We start from the raw sequence: 11311 nt of genomic DNA on the forward strand, positions 1-11311 counted from the left end.
CTTTTTTTTTTGCCTTTTCTGGAAATTAGTGAAGGCAGCGCATCAAAGGTGCGCACCTCGCTGCCCACCTTGGTGTGCTCTGAGGTGCGCACCCGGGAGCGCTACGAAGTGTGCTCCAAGGTGCGGCGTGCACGTTGTCGGAGCCCGGTTTGCCCCGGGTGCGCACCTCGCCTGCACCTTGGCCGGGGTGGGCACCTTGGCTGGGTTTGCCCAGGGTGCGCTCCGAAGCGGGGTTACTGGAGCGCCCCCTCTTTTTTTGTCAGAGCGTTTGGTGGGGTTTCTCGCATTGGCTCTTCCCAGGCCCGGTTGTTGGGTGCGCTCCCACCCTGGCGCGCGCGAAGTTGGAAGTTGGGTTAATTGCCCGGGCGCGCACCTTCGCCAGGGTGGGCACCTTGGTGCGCACACCTTGGCTGGGCTGCGCACCAGGGCGGGCTCAAGATGGCACCAGCATTCCCTTTTTCTCACTATCTTTCAAAACGGAAATTTTAAAATCTCGTTTTTTTTTTGCCTTTTATGGAAATTAGTGAAGGCATCGCATCAAAGGTGCGCACCTCGCTGCCCACCTTGGTGTGCTCCGAGGTGCCCACCACGGTGCGCAACGCCGGTGCGAACCCGGGAGCGCCCCGATGTGTGCTCCAAGGTGCGGCGTGCACGAAGTCGGACCCCGGTTTGCCCCGGGTGCGCACCTCGCGTGCACCTTGGTGCGCACACCTTGGCTGGGTTGCGCGGCCTGGTGGGCACCATGGTGCGCACCAAGGAGCGCTCCGAAGTGTGCTCCAAGGTGCGGCGTGCACGAAGTCGGAGCCCGGTTTGCCCCGGGTACGCACCTCGCGTGCACCTTCGCCGGGGTGGGCACCTCGGCTGGGTTGCGCGCCCTGGTGCGCACCAAGGAGCGCTCCGAAGTGTGCTCCAAGGTGCGGCGTGCACGAAGTCGGAGCCCGGTTTGCCCCGGGTGCGCACCTTCGCCGCGGTGCGCACCATGGCGTGCACGAAGTCGGAGCCCGGTTTGCCCCGGGTGCGCACCTCGCGTGCACCTTCGGCGGGGTTGCGCGCCCTGGTGGGCACCATGGTGCGCACCAAGGAGCGCTCCGAAGTGTGCTCCAAGGTGCGGCGTGCACGAAGTCGGAGCCCGGTTTGCCCCGGGTGCGCACCTCGCGTGCACCTTCGGCGGGGTTGCGCGCCCTGGTGGGCACCATGGTGCGCACCAAGGAGCGCTCCGAAGTGTGCTCCAAGGTGCGGCGTGCACGAAGTCGGAGCCCGGTTTGCCCCGGGTGCGCACCTCGCGTGCACCTTCGCCGCGGTGGGCACCATGGCGTGCACGAAGTCGGAGCCCGGTTTGCCCCGGGTGCGCACCTCGCGTGCACCTTCGCCGGGGTGGGCACCTCGGCTGGGTTGCGCGCCCTGGTGCGCACCAAGGAGCGCTCCGAAGTGTGCTCCAAGGTGCGGCGTGCACGAAGTCGGAGCCCGGTTTGCCCCGGGTGCGCACCTCGCGTGCACCTTCGCCAGGGTGGGCACCTCGGTGTGCTCCGAGGTGCGAACCCGAGAGCGCTCCGAGGTGCCCACGAAGTCGAAAGTCGGGTTAATTGCATTGTTTTCCCCGGGTGCGCTCCGAGGTGCGCAACATCGGCGCGCACCAAGGAGGGCTCCGAAGTGTGCTCCAAGGTGCGCACGATGGCGTGCACCTCTGGTGCGCACGATTCGGAGCTCGGTTTGACCGGGGTGCGCACACCTTGGCTGGGTTGCGCACCTTTTGTGCGCTCCAAGGTGCGCACGAAGTCGGAGCTCGGTTTGCCCCGGGTGCGCACCTTCGCCAGGGTGCGCACCTTGATGCGCACGCCTTGGCTGGGCTGCGCACCTTGGTGGGCGCCATGGTGCGCACCTTTCGTGCGCTCCAAGGTGCGCACGAAGTCGGAGCTCGGTTTGCCCCGGGTGCGCACCTTGGTGGGCGCCATGGTGCACTCCGAGGTGCCCAAGATTGGTGCGCACCAAGGAGCGCTCCGAAGTGCGCTCCAAGGTGCGCGCGAAGTCGAAAGTTGGGTTAATTGTCCGGTTTGCCTCGGGTGCGCACCTTGCGTGCACCTTCGCCAGGGTGGGCGCCTTGGTGCGCACACCTTGGCTGGGCTGCGCACACCTTGGCACCCGCGTTTCCTTCATTTTAAATTTTTTTTTTTTACAATCTCTCAAGTGGGAAATTCTATAATCTCAACTTTTTTTGCCTTTTCAGGAAACTTTTGAATGGAGCGCATCATTGGTGCGCTCCGAAGTGTGCTCCAAAGCTCTCTCCAGCTGCGTGCACCTGCCCCGGCCGCGCACCCGGCCCCGCCCAGCTTCGCTCACCTGTCCCGGGCGTCTGGTGCGGAACCTTAGAGTAAGAAACATCACCGTGCACCTTGGCCAACGTGCGCGACTCGACCGAGCGCGCACTGGCCGAGGTGCACACCGATTTCACCTGGGTGCGCGCGCAGCACCTCGGGCGCACCGGGGTGCACGCACAACGCCCGGGTTGCACCGTGGCCTGTGTGCTCGGGGCGCCTCGGGTGCGCGCTCGGTGTCGCCCCCGCGCGCGCGGTAGTGCGGGCAGCGCACCCCGGCCCGGCCCGGCCCCGACGAGAACGCAAACGGGCAAAAGGTTTATTCAAATAGCATTGCGACGCCCGGCGAAAAACTAAAAAAGGGTGCAACACCGGGACTTCCCGGGAGGTCACCCATCCCAGTACTACTCCGGCCCAAGCGCGCTTAACTGCGGAGTTCTGATGGGATCCGGTGCACTAACGCTGGTATGATCGCACCCGTTATGAGCTTGTCGCAGTGTGTACTTAGCAAACCGCGACCCACGTGCGAATCCACCCCGGCCACCCACCCCCGTCGAGGTGCACACCCTCCCTCGCGAAGTGCGCCCCGTTCGCCAAGTGTGAGCCCTGCCCGGGTGCGCGCACCTTGCTAGGGCGTCGGGTGTGCACCCGGCCCGGCCTACGTGCGTGCACCTGGAGGGGGCGTCGTGTGCGTGCAGTGTCCCGTCTGCAACGCGGTGCCCACACACCACCTCGGGCGCAACGACCTGCGCTCACATGTGGGCCGAGTGCACCTTGGTGCATGTTCGGGGCGCCTCGGGTGCACGCTCGATCTTGCCCCGGTGCACCAAGGCGCTCGGTTTGCCCCGGGTGCGCACTTGGTGCAAGGTGGGCACCCAAAATAGGGATCAAGCACCAAAACACAAGTTTCGGGATGCAAAATGGGACCCAAGGACCACAAATGCGTTCCAAGACCCATGATGGGTCCACGAGAACAAAAATGTGTTCCGAGACTTAATAAACAAATATTGGGTTTTAGGAGAAGAAACATGCTCTGATGCCCAAAACGAGAATCGACCCCGAAAAGGCCACAGGCCAAAAGTGGGATGCGAGACAAAAAAAAATGGGACCCGAGGACCAAAATTGGGTTCCCAGGTCGAAGACAGGGCAACCGGACAAGAAACGACCTCTAAGGCTCGAAATGAGTCCCGGCGACTAAAACTTGACAAGAAGCACCCATCAGGCACCCAACTCGACACCCATGGGATGCCGACCCACCCGGGCTTCCACCTAGCACACCTTGGCACCCACCCACCCTCGCACCCAACCTCGCACCCAACTTAGCACCTTTGAACCCACATTGGCACTCACCCTGACCCTGGCACCTTGGAACCCACATTGGCACTCACCTTGACCCTGGCACCCACCTTTGCACTCACCTTGGGACCCACCCTGGCTCCCACCTCGGCACCCACCCAGACACCCACCTTGGTTCCTTGGCACCCACCTTGGATCCTTGGCACCCACCCCGACACCCACCTTGGCACGCAACTTGGCTACTTGCCACCCATCTTGGCTCCTTGACGCCCACCCCGACAACCACCCCGTGACCTACCCTGGCTAGGGTTGGTGCACACCCACCCTGGTGCCCACCTTGGCACCCACCCTATGACCCACCTTGGCACGCACCTTAGTACCCACCCCGTTACCCACCCTAGGACCCACCCCGTGACCCACCTTGGCCAGGGTGGGTGCCTTGGTGCGCACAACTTGCCTGGGCTGCACACCAGGGCGGGCTCAAGATGGCACCCGCGTTCCGTTTTTTTCACTATCTTTCAAAACGGAAATTTTAAAATCTCATTTTTTTCTTTTTTTTGCCTTTTCTGGAAATTAGTGAAGGCAGCGCATCAAAGGTGCGCAATGCTGGTGCGAACCCGGGAGCGCTCCGATGTGTGCTCCAAGGTGCGGCGTGCACGAAGTCCGAGCCCGGTTTGCCCCGGGTGCGCACCTCGCGTGCACCTTCGCCGGGGTGAGCACCTTGGCTGGGTTGCGCGCCCTGGTGCGTACCAAGGAGCGCTCTGAAGTGTGCTCCAAGGTGCGGCGTGCACGAAGTCGGAGCCCGGTTTGCCCCGGGTGTGCACCTCGGGTGCGCACCTCGCGTGCACCTTCGCTGCGGTGGGCACCTTGGCTGGGTTGCGCGCCTTGGTGGGCACCATGCAGTGCACGAAGTCGGAGCCCGGTTTGCCCCGGGCGCGCACCTCCGCCAGGGTGGGCACCTTGGTGCGCACAACTTGCCTGGGCTGCGCACCAGGAAGGGCTCAAGATGGCACCCGCGTTCCGTTTTTTTCACTATCTTTCAGAACGGAAATTTTAAAATATCGTTTTTTTTTGCCTTTTCTGGAAATTAGTGAAGGCAGCGCATCAAAGGTGCGCAACGCTGGTGCGAACCTGGGAGCGCTCCGATGTGTGCTCCAAGGTGCGGCGTGCACAAAGTCGGAGCCCGGTTTGCCCCGGGTGCGCCCTGGTGGGCACCATGGTGCGCACCAAGGAGCGCTCCGAAGTGTGCTCCAAGGTGCGGCCTGCACGAAGTCGGAGCCCGGTTTGCCCCGGGTGTGCACCTCGGGTGGGCACCTTGGTGCGCATGCCTTGCCTGGGCTGCGCACCAGGGCGGGCTCAAGATGGCACCCGCGTTCCTTTTTTTTCACTATCTTTCAAAACGGAAATTTTAAAATCTCATTTTTTTTTGCCTTTTTCTGGAAATTAGTGAAGGCAGCGCATCAAAGGTGCGCACCTCGCTGCCCACCACGGTGCGCAACGCCGGTGGGCACCCGGGAGTGCTTCGAAGTGTGCTCCAAGGTGTTGCGTGCACGTTGTCGGAGCCCGGTTTGCCCCGGGTGCGCACCTCGCGTGCACCTTCGTCGGGGTGGGCACCTTGGCTTGGTTTGCCCCGGCTGCGCTCCGAAGCGGGGTTATTGGAGCGCCGCCTCTTTTTTTGTCGGAGCGTTTGGTGGGGTTTCTCGCATTGGCTCTTCCGAGGCCCGGTTGCCACCCTGGCGCGCACGAAGTCGGAAGTAGGGTTAATTGCCCGGGTGCGCACCTTTGCCAGGGTGGCACCTTACCTGGGCTGCGCACCAGGGCGGGCTCAAGATGGCACGCGCGTTCCGTTTTTTTCACTATCTTTCAAAACGGAAATTTTAAAATCTCCTTTTTTTTTTGCCTTTTCTGGAAATTAGTGAAGGCAGCGCATCAAAGGTGCGCACCTCGCTGCCCACCTTGGTGTGCTCTGAGGTGCGCACCCGGGAGCGCTACGAAGTGTGCTCCAAGGTGCGGCGTGCACGTTGTCGGAGCCCGGTTTGCCCCGGGTGCGCACCTCGCCTGCACCTTGGCCGGGGTGGGCACCTTGGCTGGGTTTGCCCAGGGTGCGCTCCGAAGCGGGGTTACTGGAGCGCCCCCTCTTTTTTTGTCAGAGAGTTTGGTGGGGTTTCTCGCATTGGCTCTTCCCAGGCCCGGTTGTTGGGTGCGCTCCCACCCTGGCGCGCGCGAAGTTGGAAGTTGGGTTAATTGCCCGGGCGCGCACCTTCGCCAGGGTGGGCACCTTGGTGCGCAAACCTTGGCTGGGCTGCGCACCAGGGCGGGCTCAAGATGGCACCAGCATTCCCTTTTTCTCACTATCTTTCAAAACGGAAATTTTAAAATCTCGTTTTTTTTTTGCCTTTTATGGAAATTAGTGAAGGCATCGCATCAAAGGTGCGCACCTCGCTGCCCACCTTGGTGTGCTCCGAGGTGCCCACCACGGTGCGCAACGCCGGTGCGAACCCGGGAGCGCCCCGATGTGTGCTCCAAGGTGCGGCGTGCACGAAGTCGGACCCCGGTTTGCCCCGGGTGCGCACCTCGCGTGCACCTTGGTGCGCACACCTTGGCTGGGTTGCGCGGCCTGGTGGGCACCATGGTGCGCACCAAGGAGCGCTCCGAAGTGTGCTCCAAGGTGCGGCGTGCACGAAGTCGGAGCCCGGTTTGCCCCGGGTGCGCACCTTCGCCGCGGTGGGCACCATGGCGTGCACGAAGTCGGAGCCCGGTTTGCCCCGGGTGCGCACCTCGCGTGCACCTTCGCCGGGGTGGGCACCTCGGCTGGGTTGCGCGCCCTGGTGCGCACCAAGGAGCGCTCTGAAGTGTGCTCCAAGGTGCGGCGTGCACGAAGTCGGAGCCCGGTTTGCCCCGGGTGTGCACCTCGCGTGCACCTTCGCTGCGGTGGGCACCTTGGCTGGGTTGCGCGCCTTGGTGGGCACCATGCAGTGCACGAAGTCGGAGCCCGGTTTGCCCCGGGCGCGCACCTCCGCCAGGGTGGGCACCTTGGTGCGCACAACTTGCCTGGGCTGCGCACCAGGAAGGGCTCAAGATGGCACCCGCGTTCCGTTTTTTTCACTATCTTTCAGAACGGAAATTTTAAAATATCGTTTTTTTTTGCCTTTTCTGGAAATTAGTGAAGGCAGCGCATCAAAGGTGCGCAACGCTGGTGCGAACCTGGGAGCGCTCCGATGTGTGCTCCAAGGTGCGGCGTGCACGAAGTCGGACCCCGGTTTGCCCCGGGTGCGCACCTCGCGTGCACCTTGGTGCGCACACCTTGGCTGGGTTGCGCGCCCTGGTGGGCACCATGGTGCGCACCAAGGAGCGCTCCGAAGTGTGCTCCAAGGTGCGGCGTGCACGAAGTCGGAGCCCGGTTTGCCCCGGGTGCGCACCTCGCGTGCACCTTCGCCGCGGTGGGCACCATGGCGTGCACGAAGTCGGAGCCCGGTTTGCCCCGGGTGCGCACCTCGCGTGCACCTTCGCCGGGGTGGGCACCTTGGTGTGCAGACCTTGGCTGGGTTGCGCGCCCTGGTGGGCACCATGGTGCGCACCAAGGAGCGCTCCGAAGTGTGCTCCAAGGTGCGGCCTGCACGAAGTCGGAGCCCGGTTTGCCCCGGGTGTGCACCTCGGGTGGGCACCTTGGTGCGCATGCCTTGCCTGGGCTGCGCACCAGGGCGGGCTCAAGATGGCACCCGCGTTCCTTTTTTTTCACTATCTTTCAAAACGGAAATTTTAAAATCTCATTTTTTTTTGCCTTTTTCTGGAAATTAGTGAAGGCAGCGCATCAAAGGTGCGCACCTCGCTGCCCACCACGGTGCGCAACGCCGGTGGGCACCCGGGAGTGCTTCGAAGTGTGCTCCAAGGTGCTGCGTGCACGTTGTCGGAGCCCGGTTTGCCCCGGGTGCGCACCTCGCGTGCACCTTCGTCGGGGTGGGCACCTTGGCTGGGTTTGCCCCGGCTGCGCTCCGAAGCGGGGTTATTGGAGCGCCGCCTCTTTTTTTGTCGGAGCGTTTGGTGGGGTTTCTCGCATTGGCTCTTCCGAGGCCCGGTTGCCACCCTGGCGCGCACGAAGTCGGAAGTAGGGTTAATTGCCCGGGTGCGCACCTTTGCCAGGGTGGGCACCTTACCTGGGCTGCGCACCAGGGCGGGCTCAAGATGGCACGCGCGTTCCGTTTTTTTCACTATCTTTCAAAACGGAAATTTTAAAATCTCCTTTTTTTTTTGCCTTTTCTGGAAATTAGTGAAGGCAGCGCATCAAAGGTGCGCACCTCGCTGCCCACCTTGGTGTGCTCTGAGGTGCGCACCCGGGAGCGCTACGAAGTGTGCTCCAAGGTGCGGCGTGCACGTTGTCGGAGCCCGGTTTGCCCCGGGTGCGCACCTCGCCTGCACCTTGGCCGGGGTGGGCACCTTGGCTGGGTTTGCCCAGGGTGCGCTCCGAAGCGGGGTTACTGGAGCGCCCCCTCTTTTTTTGTCAGAGCGTTTGGTGGGGTTTCTCGCATTGGCTCTTCCCAGGCCCGGTTGTTGGGTGCGCTCCCACCCTGGCGCGCGCGAAGTTGGAAGTTGGGTTAATTGCCCGGGCGCGCACCTTCGCCAGGGTGGGCACCTTGGTGCGCACACCTTGGCTGGGCTACGCACCAGGGCGGGCTCAAGATGGCACCAGCATTCCCTTTTTCTCACTATCTTTCAAAACGGAAATTTTAAAATCTCGTTTTTTTTTTGCCTTTTATGGAAATTAGTGAAGGCATCGCATCAAAGGTGCGCACCTCGCTGCCCACCTTGGTGTGCTCCGAGGTGCCCACCACGGTGCGCAACGCCGGTGCGAACCCGGGAGCGCCCCGATGTGTGCTCCAAGGTGCGGCGTGCACGAAGTCGGACCCCGGTTTGCCCCGGGTGCGCACCTCGCGTGCACCTTGGTGCGCACACCTTGGCTGGGTTGCGCGGCCTGGTGGGCACCATGGTGCGCACCAAGGAGCGCTCCGAAGTGTGCTCCAAGGTGCGGCGTGCACGAAGTCGGAGCCCGGTTTGCCCCGGGTACGCACCTCGCGTGCACCTTCGCCGGGGTGGGCACCTCGGCTGGGTTGCGCGCCCTGGTGCGCACCAAGGAGCGCTCCGAAGTGTGCTCCAAGGTGCGGCGTGCACGAAGTCGGAGCCCGGTTTGCCCCGGGTGCGCACCTTCGCCGCGGTGCGCACCATGGCGTGCACGAAGTCGGAGCCCGGTTTGCCCCGGGTGCGCACCTCGCGTGCACCTTCGGCGGGGTTGCGCGCCCTGGTGGGCACCATGGTGCGCACCAAGGAGCGCTCCGAAGTGTGCTCCAAGGTGCGGCGTGCACGAAGTCGGAGCCCGGTTTGCCCCGGGTGCGCACCTCGCGTGCACCTTCGGCGGGGTTGCGCGCCCTGGTGGGCACCATGGTGCGCACCAAGGAGCGCTCCGAAGTGTGCTCCAAGGTGCGGCGTGCACGAAGTCGGAGCCCGGTTTGCCCCGGGTGCGCACCTCGCGTGCACCTTCGCCGCGGTGGGCACCATGGCGTGCACGAAGTCGGAGCCCGGTTTGCCCCGGGTGCGCACCTCGCGTGCACCTTCGCCGGGGTGGGCACCTCGGCTGGGTTGCGCGCCCTGGTGCGCACCAAGGAGCGCTCCGAAGTGTGCTCCAAGGTGCGGCGTGCACGAAGTCGGAGCCCGGTTTGCCCCGGGTGCGCACCTCGCGTGCACCTTCGCCAGGGTGGGCACCTCGGTGCGCACACCTTCTCAATGTTTTCTTGCCTTTTCTGGAAATTGGTGAAGGCAGCGCATCAAAGGTGCGCACCTCGGTGTGCTCCGAGGTGCGAACCCGAGAGCGCTCCGAGGTGCCCACGAAGTCGAAAGTCGGGTTAATTGCATTGTTTTCCCCGGGTGCGCTCCGAGGTGCGCAACATCGGCGCGCACCAAGGAGGGCTCCGAAGTGTGCTCCAAGGTGCGCACGATGGCGTGCACCTCTGGTGCGCACGATTCGGAGCTCGGTTTGACCGGGGTGCGCACACCTTGGCTGGGTTGCGCACCTTTTGTGCGCTCCAAGGTGCGCACGAAGTCGGAGCTCGGTTTGCCCCGGGTGCGCACCTTCGCCAGGGTGCGCACCTTGATGCGCACGCCTTGGCTGGGCTGCGCACCTTGGTGGGCGCCATGGTGCGCACCTTTCGTGCGCTCCAAGGTGCGCACGAAGTCGGAGCTCGGTTTGCCCCGGGTGCGCACCTTGGTGGGCGCCATGGTGCACTCCGAGGTGCCCAAGATTGGTGCGCACCAAGGAGCGCTCCGAAGTGCGCTCCAAGGTGCGCGCGAAGTCGAAAGTTGGGTTAATTGTCCGGTTTGCCTCGGGTGCGCACCTTGCGTGCACCTTCGCCAGGGTGGGCGCCTTGGTGCGCACACCTTGGCTGGGCTGCGCACACCTTGGCACCCGCGTTTCCTTCATTTTAAATTTTTTTTTTTTACAATCTCTCAAGTGGGAAATTCTATAATCTCAACTTTTTTTGCCTTTTCAGGAAACTTTTGAATGGAGCGCATCATTGGTGCGCTCCGAAGTGTGCTCCAAAGCTCTCTCCAGCTGCGTGCACCTGCCCCGGCCGCGCACCCGGCCCCGCCCAGCTTCGCTCACCTGTCCCGGGCGTCTGGTGCGGAACCTTAGAGTAAGAAACATCACCGTGCACCTTGGCCAACGTGCGCGACTCGACCGAGCGCGCACTGGCCGAGGTGCACACCGATTTCACCTGGGTGCGCGCGCAGCACCTCGGGCGCACCGGGGTGCGCGCACAACGCCCGGGTTGCACCGTGGCCTGTGTGCTCGGGGCGCCTCGGGTGCGCGCTCGGTGTCGCCCCCGCGCGCGCGGTAGTGCGGGCAGCGCACCCCGGCCCGGCCCGGCCCCGACGAGAACGCAAACGGGCAAAAGGTTTATTCAAATAGCATTGCGACGCCCGGCGAAAAACTAAAAAAGGGTGCAACACCGGGACTTCCCGGGAGGTCACCCATCCCAGTACTACTCCGGCCCAAGCGCGCTTAACTGCGGAGTTCTGATGGGATCCGGTGCACTAACGCTGGTATGATCGCACCCGTTATGAGCTTGTCGCAGTGTGTACTTAGCAAACCGCGACCCACGTGCGAATCCACCCCGGCCACCCACCCCCGTCGAGGTGCACACCCTCCCTCGCGAAGTGCGCCCCGTTCGCCAAGTGTGAGCCCTGCCCGGGTGCGCGCACCTTGCTAGGGCGTCGGGTGTGCACCCGGCCCGGCCTACGTGCGTGCACCTGGAGGGGGCGTCGTGTGCGTGCAGTGTCCCGTCTGCAACGCGGTGCCCACACACCACCTCGGGCGCAACGACCTGCGCTCACATGTGGGCCGAGTGCACCTTGGTGCATGTTCGGGGCGCCTCGGGTGCACGCTCGATCTTGCCCCGGTGCACCAAGGCGCTCGGTTTGCCCCGGGTGCGCACTTGGTGCAAGGTGGGCACCCAAAATAGGGATCAAGCACCAAAACACAAGTTTCGGGATGCAAAATGGGACCCAAGGACCACAAATGCGTTCCAAGACCCATGATGGGTCCACGAGAACAAAAATGTGTTCCGAGACTTAATAAACAAATATTGGGTTTTAGGAGAAGAAACATGCTCTGATGCCCAAAACGAGAATCGACCCCGAAAAGGCCACAGGCC

At 63.3% G+C, this 11311-nt stretch overlaps 2 non-coding genes across 2 annotated transcripts; both read right to left on the minus strand.

Moving 5' to 3' along the window:
- Nucleotides 1-2672: 2672 nt before the first annotated feature.
- LOC131870411 (5S ribosomal RNA) lies at nt 2673-2791 on the minus strand. Its single transcript, XR_009368722.1, has one exon. It is a non-coding gene; the product is annotated as a 5S ribosomal RNA (ribosomal RNA).
- Nucleotides 2792-10595: 7804 nt separating this feature from the next.
- Nucleotides 10596-10714, minus strand: LOC131870412 (5S ribosomal RNA). The gene has a single exon (XR_009368723.1). It is a non-coding gene; the product is annotated as a 5S ribosomal RNA (ribosomal RNA).
- Between the last annotated feature and the right edge of the window lie 597 nt (nt 10715-11311).

Source organism: Cryptomeria japonica, unplaced genomic scaffold (genome assembly GCF_030272615.1).
Source record: "Cryptomeria japonica unplaced genomic scaffold, Sugi_1.0 HiC_scaffold_325, whole genome shotgun sequence".
Lineage (NCBI taxonomy): Eukaryota > Viridiplantae > Streptophyta > Pinopsida > Cupressales > Cupressaceae > Cryptomeria > Cryptomeria japonica.